The following is a 16,899-nucleotide window of genomic DNA, read 5'->3' as shown; positions in this document are numbered from 1 at the left end:
ATTGACATCATAGAGGGAAGAAAGCAGAGCAAGTGACATAAATAAAATGGGCATATTTTAAAAGTATTTGTATAAGACGCACTGAAAAGAAAAAAACAACAGCTCCCATCTGAGGTTAAATACGTTCCCACCAAAAAAGATCCCTCACTCCTTCCTACAGTATGTCCGCTGCACTACAGTGTCTGTACCTATGTTTCACACAATTAAAGTGAAGCTTTGTGACAAACTGGCAGATTACACATACAGTACAACCACCCACTCACCCACACTCTTCAGGCCATGCTACATTGCCCACTCAGTGTGGTTATGTTGACAGGAATGACCAATACACTCAGACTCAGTCATATAAGAACTTACTGTTCCAGTGACAAAGTGCATTCAGTACTGTAGTTTGAGTATCTATTATATTGATTGGCTTTGTGTGCAGGTAAGAATAGTCTTGGGTTATGTCATGAGGTAAACTGGTCCATTATTCCAGCACATCCTGTTATTGTTGATATCACAAATGAAAGAACCAATTAGCATGTTTCACAACTTAACGGTGCGACATCACTACGGTAGTTCTCGTGTTCTTTCAACTGTAAGCTACCTGACATTACAAAGATGGATATAAACAGTTGGGGCATCATAGTCCCCTCCATCATTGTCAAACTGAGCCTGACTGATACATAAAGGCGCCGCTTTCACTGACCAATTTAAAGTGATTGCAGAAATCAGTAACAGTTAAGTATCACGAAATTAAAGTAACAGAATATCAAAAATACATGCTCCAGCTTTCCTCCTTTTTTGAAACCTAAATAAGCCTGGGAACAGTTGTGTGAGCCATGCTGGGTTTTACTTTTATCAGCTTCATTTTGCATTTATTTGTGAAACAGTAAGACAGTTCTAATCATTTCATTTTCTCAGTTCTGATAGTGTTGCTAAATTAGTTAGGTAAAAATCAAGCTGACTTTAACATAACATACCATAACCAACCATTAACAGATAAAGTTATGTTATACTAATTCTGACAATCAGTCTATTGGAACCATGTGTATTTAAAAAAAAATTATACTGAAGTCTGAAAGGTTCAAAGCTGAAACACGGCGAGATAATTAACATGAAAAACTAATGTGTGTTATAATTTTTCAAGACAGTACTGTAAAGGCTAGAAAAGCTGCACCTTCAAAATGCAACAATTTTCTAGTCTAGTGACCTTGGCTGACAGCTACCATTATGCCGTTTACCAGAAATCACAGTCAACGTTTTATAGTTGCCAGTGGCTACAAGGCATACGTAGCTTCCTGTGTAATAGGGTTGTGCCAATGGACAATCATTCAGAGATCAATGATCATTAACATGATGGCCAATTGCTCATGCCTTTGCAAATGTCAAGACAACACTTGGCTTGTTTGTGGTACTAAATTCATTAATATCAAATTTGTTGTACAGGTTTCCATTTCCATATTGGTGCATAGACTTTGGTACCAGCTGATTTTCAGTTATAGGTAATAACAACAGAGGCATTTCAAACACTAGTATTGGAATCAATACAATTATTCTGTGTATGGGATTTGTTTGGGGGAAAGAAACATCAAGAAAGAAAACAAATCTATATAGTCTGATACAGTTATCATATCAATGGAAGGGACATCCCTCATGACAAGTGAACCACCCAATGGTGTAACTTCTGTTGGCAGACACAGACAATTAAAACTATTCCAGTCCAGCTGGGCTCCACACTGCATCTTGGAAACAGCAGCGAGACCCTGAAGATTCACGGCGCACAGACAATCTGCCAGTCTGACACACTATTCACACAGACTTTAAATGCCAGCTGAAGGAGGTTGTGGCCTTTACTGTGGTTATCAGCTGTTTGACGGCTGCAGCGTTACAGTCTCCTTAAGCCGTGACCGTAACCCCAAGATCTGATCCAATCTTCCTGCATGTGAGCATCAGGCGCGCAGGCTTCCATCCTCCTGATCACATACATGTGTGCAAATCTGACTCACTCATGGATGACTTGGCAGGGTCACTTTCCACATCCACAAACACAGACACGTACATATGTACACACACACAAACGTATACTTCTGTCTATGTGAGGACTAGGGATGTCATGATTACTTGTTTTCACAATTAATCGTGGTATTAAACGCCACAATTAATTGATCGTAAGATTCCTAAATACCGTCATGTTGTGAAAAAGATTATGTTGGAACCATATCTGCAGATGTGCACCAAAGTAAAGGTAAATGCAGAGATACTGGTCCATTTATCTAAAGTAACACTGAATTAGTAGGAATTTAAATGTTAGCGTGTCATTTGTATTGTGAAAAAAAAATGATTAAAATAAACTTAACATTTGATATAGATGACAATTAATGACTTAAATATTTCAAACACTTCCCCCAGTGGATTAATAACTGGTCCTATATTAAGAGATTATGAAATTATATTTTGTCTATATTTGATTTTACACATACATTTATGTGATTATTTCTCTGACAATAATCGTACCAAGAAAATCTATAATTGTGACATCACTAGTGAGGACATTTATTGATGCATTCCCTTTGGTCTGAATCCTACAACAACGTCTTTAACCCCCAATGTAACGACCAGCCAACAACACGTCCTTGCTCCATAAGGTCTGCAGCTCAAACTGGTCCTCACAAAGACGGACCAAGCATGCACACACACATACACACTGACAGCACCTCAGGACACAAGTATGGCTGCTTGTTGATAACAAAACATTCCTTCTTATAGTGGCTCCGGAGTGGAAACATCATTCACTTATCGTTGTGACTCCAGAGGGCACTGCAACCGATTGCTTGATAAGGTTACTCTACATGTACTGTAGGAAGACTGAATAGTCCTATTGTAAACACAAAAAACATGTATCTCAAACAGCTGGTCTGTTTTCGCTTTTCATCTGTGTAGCAACATGAGAGCTGCAGCCCTGTAAGCATGTAAAATACATAACCCTCCATTGAAAGTAGGACAAACTTAATGGCTACAGTCAAGTGTCCACACAATGGCCGTGCGGTAGTGTATGGATTCATCTAAGCATGCTTTAACATAAGAGTCATTTGAGGTTCTATAGGAAGACACAAGAAAGATTGACACCGATTGTCCATCGGCTTCTTTCTCTTTCTGTACCAACACACATACGCACTCACATTACATCAGCCTACCTACACAAGCCCTTAGTACGTGCATGGTCGAACATGAGAGCAGCACCAGGCTTCCTGAGGCATAAAGGGTTAACGTCGCGCTGTTTATTCATGTCTACATATACATGCTGCTGGCTTGCCCATAGTCTGTGTCACAGGCAATCACTGTAGAGGTTTAAGCGTTTGTTTACCTACTGGTTTCTGTGTCCCAGAGGTAACAGCAGCTACACTAGAAGAAGAGTAGGGCTTCTGTGTGTGTTACGGTAATGTGTGATGTGTCCAGGTGTTACGGAGAATCAATGTGCCATCTGTACTGTTACATTAACCTTGGTAATCAGTGAGGCTAACAGCAGGCGATGTGTAGGAATGTGAAGATGTGAAACCATAACATTGGTGTGCGTTTGCTTTGAACACAGATGCATAGTAATGGCCCACAGTTCCAGTTCTACTGGGCTCTACTCGACTTGGTTTAGGTCCTTTTCCATAACAGCTGAGTTCCTCCTCACCCATCACGGCGGGTACGGCCGCATCTTCATGCTCTCTTTTTTCTCTCCCCCCGCCAGCTCCAAACACGTAGGGCTGTCCTGATTAATCGACCTAATCGATTACTTCAATGACGTAAATACGTCGACACGTGCAACATACTGTTGTTGTTTTCGAGGTAACACTGGTCTGCTCCATGACTATACTAAATAAATGTGCCTATTCAAAATCATTGTGTTATTATTTCAGTGTGCACTCTGCTTTATCTGTCTATTTTCCAGGTTAAAGCAAACTGATGTGGCACCGTTTTTAAAAAGAAAAAAAAAAGATTATGAAGAGGAATGCACACCAGAAAGAGCATCTGAAGAATTTAAATAAGAGTAGTGTTCAGAAGTGTCAACCAAAAAATAATCGTTAGATTAGTCAAAAAATGAATCTTTGGCTAATCGACTAATCGAAAAAATAGTCGATAGATAAATCGGGAGAAAAATTATTGTTTGGGACAGCTCTACACTCTTCTGCACCTCGATCACAGACTACAGCGTGGTTGTTTTCCCTTCACAACTCACGAGAAACAGTCACCTGTTAAAGCAGAAGTAAGTGATATATTTGTGTTAATAATAGAATATTTGTCTTAAATAGTTATATCTTCCGACAGCAATCACTTACATAGAGTGTTTGGACCGAAACACGGGTCTGTCAGTCACTCTGCTCTGCTCTGAGCCGAGGAGAAAACTTTTCTCGTATCCTACAAGTTTTATCCAATGAGGAGAGAGAACGGCATGCAGGGCTGTGTGTGCAGCCAAGGGACGCCGTGAATGTGGTGACGTAGGGACGAGGACTGTTATGGTGCGTTCAAGGCAACTCGTAACTCGTGTTTTTCCGACCTGTGAAGTCGTACCAGTTCGATCTGGTACGGGTTCACGGGTCGGAAGTTACGAGTGGCCGTTATAGTGACTTTCACAGGTAAAACAGGTCGGAAAAATACGAGTGGGTTGCCTGGAACGCTACAAAGTCGTAAGTTGTGACTTGAAGCTGTAATTTACGGTTTCAAAAGCCTGCATGGAACGCAGCATTAGCGAAAACGACCGGATCGCTTACTTCTGCTTTAAGTACGGCGTAACCACACCACGGGCTAATGTGTCCTGTTTAGTTTACAGTCTCCTCTCCTGCAGCGTCACGTTCTCTCTACAGCTGTTCTGTTGTAAACAAACTCGCGTGTGTAGTTTGGCTGTTTGTCTGTCACTCAGAGCGTCCAGGGATGATTCAGTCCCACATCCTTGACTTTTATGCTGCTGACTTGTATCACCAGTTTTACATGACCTGTAGTAATAGTAGTAGTAGACCCGTTGGTTAGCGGTAGCAACAGAGCTAACCCAGTAACCCACACGCTAAAATTACGATATAAACGATAGAGGGCTATATATTGTAATATCGCACACAGCACTACATCAGATTAATGTTTCTTCCATACACACACACAATGAGCTCATTATTTAAAAAAAACCTACCAAACCTTCATTTAATATAAAAGAAAAATCTGTCATCCTAGTAGGATTTTAAAAATTACTGGCTTTTTGACAGATTGCCGTGTCTCAAACTCAATTAGTCAGTCACCAGAAAATGAAGACCGGTTTGTCTATTAATCATTAAAGTCCCTTTTCAAAGAAATCTGAAAATGTTCATCGGCCCAGTTCCTCAAACTTATGAGTTTCTCTGCCACTGTATGTGAGGCTGGACTGGAGCTCTAGTTTATTTCCTAAGTGTGTCACTGTTGTCTGTTACACATTGCCACACTCACAATAAACAGCTCCATCAGGCCTCAAATATTTATTTATTTCAGTATGAAAATAATCCTGAAAGGGCGGGCAGGAGACAGAAGTCCTGTCTCATGTCAGTGCTTTCCATCTTTATCTCAATATCAATATTGGGTTGCTGTGTCACCAGCAGACAGTCTCTCTGACTCCTACAGTGCCGTCCATCTGTCGTTCAACCTGTTTAAGTAGCCCGTCCCTGTATGTATCTCTGTCTCTCTGTCACACCAGTGTCTCTTCAGAACATTGGAGCTTATTTTATACAGTGTTTGTTGAATTACTCTAATTACAGGGGCTAATTGTAACAGAACAATTAGCCAGTTCACACTGGATAAACTATTCATCTCAATGAGCAATTCTTATTTCCTTCCGCTTTGAAGTTGTATCCAAAAAATCCCTGACAATGTTTACAAATTCTTTTTACAGCCCACATATGTGAGAAGCACTACAACATTATTGTTTGCACAACACACAGTCTGTATAATTGAATGCTTGAAAACAAAAATGACTGTTCAGTGGGTGCTGATGTTCAGTGGGTGTTGATGTTAAGTAAGAGACGACCGAAAAGCTTAAAGGCGATTCAAAAGTGTGCAAACAATACAACAGATACATCCCATCAAACACTGGGCTTCAGCTTAAGAAGCTCCCACTCATTTCACTTAACAAGAGGACGACAGGGAACGCATCTGCGGCAAGCAGGATGACCACAGAGTGGAAAAACTGACAAAGTTGTAGTGTGACATGTTGATGAGGAACGCAGCGTTTAATTTAACTGTTCTGACTGGTTTCAATGGCCCATTGGTACTGGTAGTGAACATATTCTTGGCCAGCATCAGCCCCCTTAGTATCAAATGAGCATTGTCTGAACGCCATAGATGTTATTGCTCAACGGGTGCATCCCTGCTTAGCAACTTTCTCCGGGGCAACGTTTCCTAAACATGACAGTTCCTTCACTTTACGCCAGATCTTACTATATTATGAACACGGCAGCTCTGGGATGATATTCTACTGTATGTCCATTTGTCAGGGTGCCTTCACAAAGGCTGTGGAAACAGATTGGAAACATAGAGAAGAATCCATTAAACTGCTCTGAGGGCCAGCCAAGAAAAAAAAAAACATAGTACAGTCTAGGACTGTCAATGAATATTTGAAATTCGAATGTATATTCGAATTATAGTAATAAAAATGAAATTCGATTATTAAAATATGATATTCGAATATTAATAATTTATTTTTAAATTATCTTCACGCGCACAAGCACAACCACAACAACAGCAACTACAACTTCCTCCTACAAATGCACGGTCGTCGGTGTGACGTGTAGAACGCAGCAGGACGCAGTGGGACGACTCCTCAGTCCACGAGTTTCATGTCTCAGACCGGATCATGTCAATCCAGCTGCAGGAATATCCGGGGGACGGGAGCGCCGCGGTAACCGTAGTAACTCACACAGACACACACACACACACACCTGTCTGTGTGGTCACGTCTGGAGAGAAGCAGCTTCTCTGTTTTCCCAAACTACCGAGTGACAGCTTTAATCGCGCATTAAAAAAATAGTGCCGTTCACTGAGAGCTGTGATGATCCTCTGCACTTCATCGCGACTGTGCTTGATCCGCGTTATAAGGATCATTACTTGGATGTGGGAAGAAAACATGCCGGCTCTTATCCCGTTCCCGAGCGAGTTGTTTGCTCGCGTCATCACAAAACTTGTTTGACATGAATTGATAAAGGCCGAGTAAAACGCGGTCTTTTTTCACGTATTAATATGCATATAATGTCGTTGCTGATTTGCATTGTGTAGCTGTTTGTTTTGTGTAATGTAAGCTGTTCAAAACGTGTTTGACATGCGCTGATAATAAATACAGGCTACCGCTATAAAAGTCCATCTCTTTGTATTGATTTTTGGAGAAAATATGAAAAAATAGATATTCGAATTTTATTCGAATATCTGTTTTTTTTAAGAGGCAATATTCGAACCTCATTTCTGCCGTTTGTTGATAGCCCTAGTACAGTCAGTGATCATATCTAAACTGAAAAGAAGTGAAAGTGAAAATCACTGATTCAAATCCTCAGTATTTGTGTCATTGTGAAACCACTACGCAGCAAACTCTCGACTCTCTACGAAGAGCGAACCATCAAAGTTTTTGGTGCCTTTCACTTTGGAAAAGTGACAATGCTACAGTGCTAACCCTAAAGTATAGCTTCTGATATCCCTGCTAACTTACTGATCACAAAGGTGACCTATACAGGTATGACACTGCCTGCCTATGAAGGCAAGTATAGGTACATTCAAATTTTAAACAAAAACCACCAATCAAAGTGTCTCTGGATGAAAGATGAACTGGGTTTCCATCCAAATGTATCGAATTTAAGAGTGGATTTTGTGAAAATGCGCAAAAAGCAAATGCAAATTTATGCCCGTTCTTCATTTGTTTGGGAAAGTCGCTGGGTGAAGGACTTTTGGGAAGTCGTCATCCACCCACAAATTCTGGCTCAATTCGCAAAACCTGTTTCAATAACAAAAAGTCGCATTTTCCTTTTATCGATATGCTGACAAATCCGACACCCCCCACCCCCACCCTTCGATTTGATTCTCAGCTCCTTCAGTCTATGTGTCAAAGAAGGCTAGGGCAAGATACTGAACATAAAAATGTGGTGTCCTTGGTGTGTGAATTTGTGTATGACAGATGCAATAGATAGGAATGTGCAAAGATGTATTTAGAAGCGCTGTATAAATGTGTGTGAATGGGTGACTGGTAGTGTAAAGCACTTTAAGTGGTCATTGAAACTAGAAACAGTTTATCAATGCAAGTCCACCATCCATCCATCCATTTAGTGTTTATATAGAGGATATGAACTACTGAAAAATGTGTTTATGTGCTGCCTGTAAAAAGTGTTGCATTAGTCAGCTGAGTCTCCACATATGCATGTGTGTGTGCACATGAACGGGATGGCACCGCCTCCAAAAAGTCTGTCACACAGACAGTCAGATTGTAAATATGGTTGTAAGTAACCAATGCTCTGAAACAGTCTGAATAATTTTTAGAAGCATCTTGGTCCGCAAATTGAGGCCAGCCAGTGATCTAAAAACTTAAAGCCACAGGGGCAACTCGAGTCAGACCAACTGTCCTCACTAGCCGTTGTTTTAGAGAGGCAGGAAAGACCCTTTGTGGTCAGCTAGCTACTTTATATCCAAGCCCAACATGAAATACTGACACTTTGTTCACAGTTCACTCAGCAAGAAACTCAGACACATTTACAATGTACGGTTAGGGTTAGGGTTAGGGGGTTCACGAGACCTTTGACAACAGTAAATAAGAGGAGGATACGGTCACGGTATGACAGTGGAAAGATACTAAATTGAAAATCAAACATGTAGATAAAAAATCAGATGTAATATTTGTTAGTTGAATGTCCCCTCGATATAAGTAAATATGCGTATTGCAGGTTTGTCTTTTCTCAAAGTGCTTTCTTTCTCTTTCCATCAATCTATATTCATCCTCTCCCACTTCTCCGTCTGAGCGCTGTGTGCCCTCTGCTCTCACTGCAGCACAGACAAACATTAGGACTGACAAAACTCAAACGGAGGGATGTGATTTAATTTCTTTGTGTTCGAGATTTATTTATTCCAATAAGGCAACTTTGCTAATGTGTGCTTGATTGTATTAATTAGGTTTGCGCCTACTCATTTCATCTTCGTCATATGTGAGAATTAGATTTCTCTCAACCTATTTTCCTGAGCTATAAACTCTTTTGGTTTAGAAATGGACCATAACCTTTTTTTTTTAAGTAGCAGTAGCTGGTGCAGCACACACGAGCTGTGGACAAGTATAGGACCCCCAGAGCAGAACAGACATAGCCTGGACCGGGGTGAAGGGTGCACATTACAGAAAAATGAGCAGGCAGTGACACCATCCAAAGCATCTGCTCTCTTACCACTTCGCTTGAATGTCCCAAAGACAGAGCACGCATGCGCACACACACACACACACACACACACACACTCCACATTACACTTACACAAAGCAAAGCAGGCTAAGGTGCATCATGTTAGCATGAGATAAACAGCCTGTAAATCACGAGTGCAAGTCAGTGATTATTGCTAAGCAGGCAATTCAGTATTGAGGTTTTTCCAATCCAGCAGTCAAGAATGAGGACAACGTAGTACATGCAGTGCCAAGGATTTCTAATCAATCTCAAGTATGTGCAGAAAATACAGACATGACCCCAATAACTCAGCCATCAGGAACAGCACAACGTCTCATAAGTCACCTACGCATGTCAGCCACTACAGTCCGTGCTAAATCGTTATTCACACATGCGATATTGTTGTTGTAATTCACATAGACTGTCCACAAAGGCCTCGCAGTGTATCATGTGGTCTGGGCTTTGTCAATCGCATCTAGACTCACAAATCATGTCCGACGTTAGTTTAATAGAAGAAGCCCTGAAAAAAACCCAACATGGCGACATAAATCTCTGACAATCAGAGAATATCAAGAGAAAAATCTAGTGGGAAACACAGATGCATCTCAGCACTAACTCTGCAACATATAGTGGTTATAAAGTAGCTCCTATGTGTGAGAATATGTGCTGTGTCACTCGACCTGTTATGTTTGTGGTCAGGGAGGTGACATGCAGACGGGGGGCCCGGTCTTCGTCACTTTGCGTGTGAAAGATTCTCATGTGCAGCTACAGGACAGCTGCTAGAAGAAGAGGAAGACGACCTCCACGTTCTGACAACACCACAACACGATGAGAAGAAAGCAGAGACATATCTCCTTTTATGCTAAATTGATCACAAAATGCAAATGGCATGATAGCAATTACAATACACTGTATGTTTGGCTGTTGTTTGTCGAAATTAGTCAATCAACCTTTTTTTTTTAACCCATTAAATATTATGATTTCAACTGCTTAGGAAAAAAAAAGCAAAAGGAATTAGTCGTCTGAAACAATTCCTATATTTGCATGTCACACAATTCTTCTCCAATAATCGATTATTTGTCACCTTATACGTCAAATGGATGGAAAGAAACAGTTGCTATATGGTACAATCCAGCTCTCCCTGCACTGACTTTGGCCAGGCTTTCAAACATTTAGGTCGGCATCTGTCCATTTTTGGTTTTAGAGGGAAATGACAAAGCTTTTATAGCACTTAATGAAATGAGTTGTCAGGCTGCCTTTCCTCTACTCTGCTTCTATGTCGGGGGGGGGGGGGGGTCCACAAGGTCCATGTGACTATGTGTGAGTTTGCTGACCCCTTGGGAGCTCCAAAAACAGGGCTAATGAAGCTAGACAGGTCAGTAAATCTCAACTGCAGAACGATTACTGAGCTCACTTTAGGAAACACCCCCAATGGAGCGACCAGCAGACCGAGCTGTAAAAACTACAAACAGCCGGGACTTACATTAACGGCAGGGCTGAGTGAAAAGTACCAGTCGCTCCTGTTTATTAGCTGTCTATTTCTGCACCTCACTATGTTGTATTCATCCTAAGAATCTTTTAGGTCCAAGTCTCCTTCTAACATACAGTATGTGAGGTTTGTCAAACACCTCTCTGCAGAGTACTATGGATTAGAGATGATGACTGTTCCCAGCTTGTCAGATGTGTTTTCTTTTTAGCCCTATAATTGAGAAAACTAAATCTTAGGATGTTAAATCACTGGATGGACAAAACATGGACTTTCAATATCTCAGACTCAGCTGTGTCCTGTGAAGATGCTACAGCGATTTTTCTATATAATCAGACATTTTAAATACCTAATGGTGAATTGAGAATGGAATCGTTTTCTGTAATTCAACTATTAATCAATAAAACTAACTGTAAACTTTAACCAAATTATTTTTGAATCCAAACATATTGGAATGGTCATTTTAGCGGGGGAAAAAAAAAACAGCATTCACAAAAGCTTACATTAGCTTAGCTCCATGTTCGCCACATTAGCAGGTAAGTGTCATCACTGTTCAGCTCGTGTATATAAATATAATACTGGCTTATTAAAGCAGAAGTAAGTGATATATTTGTGTTAATATAAGTCTTAAATAGTTATATCTTCCGACAGCAATCACTTACATAGAGTGTTTGGACTGAAACACGGGTCTGTCAGTCACTCTGCTCTGCTCTGAGCCGAAGAGAAAACATTTATCGTATCCTACAGTTTTTATCCAATGAGGAGAGAGAACGGCATGCAGGGCTGTGTGTGCAGCCAAGGAACGCCGTGAATGTGGCGACGTAGGGACGAGGACTGTTATGGTGCGTTCAAGGAAACTCGTATTTTTCCGACCGTGAAGTCGTACCAGTTCGATCTGGTACGAGTTCACCGGTCGGAAGTTACGAGTGGCCGTTATAGTGACTTTCACCGGTAAAACAGGTCGGAGAAACACGAGTGGGTTGCCTGAAACGCTACAAAGTCGTAAGTTGTGACTTGAAGCTGTAATTTACGATTTCAAAAGCCTGCCTGGAACGCAGCATTAGCGAAAACGACCGGACCACTTACTTCTGCTTTAAGTTAATATGTACCGTCCCTGTTGTCTGATGCTGAGAATATTCATTTTATCAAATTTGAGATTGAAAATCAAAAATTCCAGTATAGAGAGAAAGCACGTGACGTGACGTCACACGGTACTCAGATGTCGCTGTGGAACGCTCACTGAGTGGCAGAGCCAACTAACTTTGTCAGCATGTACAGCATTCATAGCATTCATGACCTACAGAACTACTTGTCTTTGAGCGAGTTACATTCAAGGACCTGTTTTCAATGACGGAAAGTAAATTCACTTGAGCAGTATTTTTTTTTAATTGATCAGCTGTGTTTACAGTTTCAGGTCAGGTGTCATAGTTATGATGGTTCCCCATATTGAGGGAGGTTTGTTTTGCCATTCAGTCCAAATCAAAGGGGCGTGTCCCAGGGCAACGCAACGTAAACGTACACCCTCTATTGTAACCGACTGTGTTGCGACATCCCCGCCCACATTTGCCCGCTGATCGTCTTCTTGTATGCTGATTTATCTTTATTTCTATAAACGTTGAAACTTGGACAGAATTAATTGGTCTCAGTCCCACTGGTTTCTTAATCCGTCGCTGCAACTGCTCAAAAAATGTGTCTACTCTTTAAAATCAGCAGGTCCAGCATAATTGCAGCATTGACAAAAGAAAAAGTAGTATCTCCTCCTTTGTCTTTAGCAAAACAAGTATAAGGAATGACATCTCACCAAAGCACTTATGCAAATTCCAGATTAATCAGCCTTTCCTGTCGTCACTGGATGTCATAGCTTCTCCTTGAGGGGATTTTGTTTGAAGAACTGTTAGTAAGAGGTATTGTTTGCTGGGCCTTTGCCTTTATAAGTACAAGATAACAAACATGAAATAAGGACAGAACTCACTGCTGTTCTAGCACTGTGTCACTAATATCTGTGTCATCATAAGCCTATTTGTTGACAATACAAATTACAGGTTCCTGTTAACAACAGCAAGCTCACTCTGTCTAGAGCAAGGCTATTCAAGGACAAATTTAATGCAGACATTTCAGAACAAGCCGGGCTTCCTTGTAATATAGATGTACCAGGCCAGTGAAAGGACACACCGGCACACGAATCTGCCTTTTCCTGCTCCTTACAGAGAGCATTCAACAGCTTACTGCACCAAACTGAACCCCTGCAGCCTGCTTTCCTCTTGGACCGGAGCCCATGGGTAGGCAAGCACATATACTGTATACAAGAGTGTGTGCGCACACACACACACGGGCATGCAGAGATACTGGCCCACAACAATCCGCCTTGGCATGAACACCCTCACACAAACACGCGTTTAAATGACACGGTAACACATTCGGCCGGGCACAGATGACAGTCACAACCTCTCAGCGACACACAGTACAGCAGTGGGGAATAGTTGAGCCTAGGTTTTTTTTCAGGGTGTTGCTGGCTGTGGCAAACTGCAACAGATGGAACTGCAGCAGCAGGGCAGGTAAGGTGAAAAGGAATCGAAACTCCTGCGTGAATCAATGCGCATATGTGTGGACAGGAGACCGCAACTATGTCTTTTTACCCTGGCTATTTTGAGGTGCTTTCTTTCTTTTTTTTTTTTTAGAAATCCTACGGCATGTCTAAGTCTCTGGCAAGAATTCAAAAGGACAGGGCATGCATAAAACATGACAGACATCCAGACAGAGGAGGGTAATGGAGTAGAGACAGAAGAGAGAAAGAGCAGAATACATGCCAGTGAAATAAGGTATGCAAAGACAGTTTTCAATGCAGCAGCAGCACTATTAACTGTACTGACAGCTCTGAGACAGTCAGGGAGATGTGGATGGGTAGATATGCTACCTTGCTAGCACACAGTGTGTGACAGTGTTAAATGCTGCTGCATAGTGGGGCATAGGAACACACAGGCATGATCATCCCGACTCATTGACAGAGCAACGTGAGAAGAGAGAGAGAGTGGGGGAGAGAGATAGAGAGAGAGATGGAGCATCAGACCTAGCAATGATGCTCTTAAAACACCCACCTCAGTCTGCTGCTGATTCCTGACGCAGTGAGCAGAACCAGGGAGTAAATGCAGAATACAGTAGCTATGGTTGAGGAGCAGCAGCAGCAGCCAAAAAATCCCAGAGACTGAGCAGGAAAACAGCGAGAGGAGGAGAGGAGGAGGAGGAGGAGGAGAAAGATGTGCAATCATACAAGTCTAGTGTATGTGAGATCCCATGTGACGAAGATTATGTGCCTGAGTGAGATGAGGAGATGAACATGAACATCTGACATGAGAGAGACAAAAACACAGAGAGGGGTGAGAAAAAAAAAGTGACACAAGACAAGAGAGAACAGGAATGGGAACAGGCGGTAAGAAAGAAAGAAACGAAGAGAAGAGACTGGATAAATGTGGGAGCTTGGAGAGCCACTGAGCAGAGCAGATGCATTAAAAGGAAATGCCCCTCCCTCTTTCCTCACACACACACACACACACACACACACACTCACGCAGCTCCCTTTGCACTGTCAGCATGCGAGGAAGCATGCATTCAGTGAATCAGAGTGAGCTGTAAAGGGTGAAAGAGAATAAGAAAGAAGGGCGGGCCAGAGGAAAGCGAGCAAGACGCATGCATGTTCCTTCTAAAAAATCAATGACGATGACGTGACAGTCCTTCCATACAACAACATCTACGGTATCCACTACCCACCGAAAGTGGCTCAAAGTTATTTGCTGCATAGCGGGCAAGCAGAGGTCCCACAGCTGACTGGCTCACAGACATTTTATAAAGCTTTATGCGAACACAGAAGATCTCCTCCTGCAAATGTAACATACAGCTAGATTGTCAAACCATTATAAACAAACGGATAAATTAATTAATTTTTGATAAACAAACTTCCAGTGAAGAGCATCTAGCATGCAGCAGCGCTCTGTTGACAGCTATGCACTCTAAACCTTCATGCAGAGGGCGGTCAAGTGAGAGGATTACTTCCCTGCAACAATCAATAATTTGTTACATAATACGCACTAGTACATCAAATCCAACGCAGCCTCGTGTACACAAGCTGCCTAGTTTACTCTCCAGAATATACTCTGAATGGGAACGTGCAAGATTTAAGATACCGATCATCCTGCCTACTGACAAATTCCCATGGTCCCACGTTTTATAAGTGATGCTCGCACAAATCTCAGTGTGCTATGAACCCACTGCTCTCAAACAGCAGGGATGGAAATTTGGCTTAATGCGATTGATGTTTTTTTAACATTCATGAAACCAACTACCTGACTACTCAATGGAAATTAGATGAAGGATGAAAGCAGGAGACAGACTGAGGCAGCGAGTGGGCCAGAGAGGGGAAACTTCATTGTGGTTTCTAGGAGCCAAAGTTAACTACCGGTAGTTGGAACACAATCGGCTTCTTCGGTACAAGTGACTATTGATGACAAGAAATGTCCAGATTTGTTCATATCGATGTTTAAGGACAATGCCCTAGGAATCAGGTAGCTGGACTCAGAGATGACACTTTTGAGCAGACCTGCAAAATTCATCGATTAATTGTACGATAATCGAATAATCGGGTTGAGTAGTTTTTTAAGAAAAAAAAGTCCAAATTCTCTGATTTCAGCTTCTTAAATGTGAATATTTCTGGTTTCTTTGTTCCTTTATGACAATGAACTAGGGATGCACATTTTGATTTTTTTTTCTGACCGATAACCGACGCTCATTAACCGATTATTAACCGTTAACCGATAAGATTAAGATGCTCGCGGCGCACGGCAAAAAAAAAAAAAAAAAATGTATCGCTCCAATTTATTTATTTTTTTGCCGTTAAATACACATGTGCGCCGTGACAGCTGATCAGTGCCACATCGACTGTGCTCTGTCTCAGCTGATCGCGCTCATATGGAGCTTAGATCGTCCAATGTAGAACTGTTTTTATACAAAGTGCAGCCAAACACCAGACTGAAGGAGCAGCAGAGCTCCTCTGACAGCTCCTCTGTGGAGCTGCAGGAGAGCTGCAGGTGAACAGGCTGGAGAGCAGCGACGTCCTCGTTTTTTTTTTTCTCAGCACCATAGTTACAGGTGATTCACATGTATGTCCGTGTAGCTACATGTATTGTCTGATCTTCCTTCATGGGGGCTGCTGCACATACTGTCAGTCCTCCTGTGTAACTTTTAGCTACTAAATATGACTGAAGGCTGTGAACTCTGCACGTGTCGACACGCCCCCATGAGTTGACGACATAAGGAGCTAATAAAATAAATAAATAACCGATAGTATTAATCGGTCAAAGTTCTTGTTATCGGTTAACGGTTAAACGGTTAAACGGTTAATCATGTGCATCCCTACAATGAACTGAGTATCTCCTTGGTTTGAGGACAAAACAAGACATTTGAGGACGTCATCTTGTAGGGCTGGGTATTGTTGAGAATCTCACGATTCGATTCGATTTCGATTCATTAGGTCACGATTCGATTCGATATCGATTCGATTCGATATTGATTGAAATGCTTCGATATCGATTCAGTATCAAGCAGAAATACACAAATAAGAGTACCAGATTTTTTTTTTTTTAATAATTATTTGTTTAGTTTCATGCCTTATGAACAGCCATAGTATAACTCATAGCATAACAAAATATGACACTGCTTTAACACTGAACTACAGTGCAGCTAAATTTAAATTAGGCTATGTGATACTTTCCTCTTGGAAAATAACTCATAACATTTTGAGTAATAAAACAATACAAAACAATATTATTAATAATAGTTGACTGCACAACTGAAAATATTGTAGCGACCCCGCAGTAATGTTCTTGTTATGATGTTTAAGTTCTGTGATTTCTGACTGACTGTCAATGTGTATGGTACGGGCAGGTGGGATGAGAAACTGAGGGGCTGGGGTGAGTGTGAGGAAGACAGAGTCCTGTCTGTGTGTAGGTGAGTGAGTGAGGAGGAGCAGAGGAAGAA

The 16,899-nt window shown here is 41.5% G+C and overlaps 1 protein-coding gene across 6 annotated transcripts in view; it reads right to left on the bottom strand.

The window, feature by feature from the left end:
- kcnab2a (potassium voltage-gated channel subfamily A regulatory beta subunit 2a) overlaps positions 1-16,899 on the bottom strand; it is a 94,846-nt gene that overhangs the window by 69,272 nt on the left and 8,675 nt on the right. Inside the window, exon 1 of one of the 6 annotated variants that reach the window (XM_085777505.1) lies at positions 13,968-14,368. The exons of 4 other annotated variants lie outside the window; for them this stretch is intronic. The gene's annotated coding sequence lies outside the window, so the exon portion shown is untranslated. Of the gene's footprint in view, positions 1-13,967; positions 14,369-16,899 lie in introns of those variants that run through there. One more of the 6 variants, XM_085777507.1, reaches the window with a different exon arrangement.

This window comes from Trachurus japonicus, chromosome 5 (genome assembly GCF_045865225.1).
Source record: "Trachurus japonicus isolate A0001 chromosome 5, Traja_1.0".
NCBI classification, from domain to species: Eukaryota; Metazoa; Chordata; class Actinopteri; order Carangiformes; family Carangidae; genus Trachurus; species Trachurus japonicus.
Note: the sequence above shows the minus strand (reverse complement) of the source record. Positions and strands in the feature narration are given on the sequence as shown.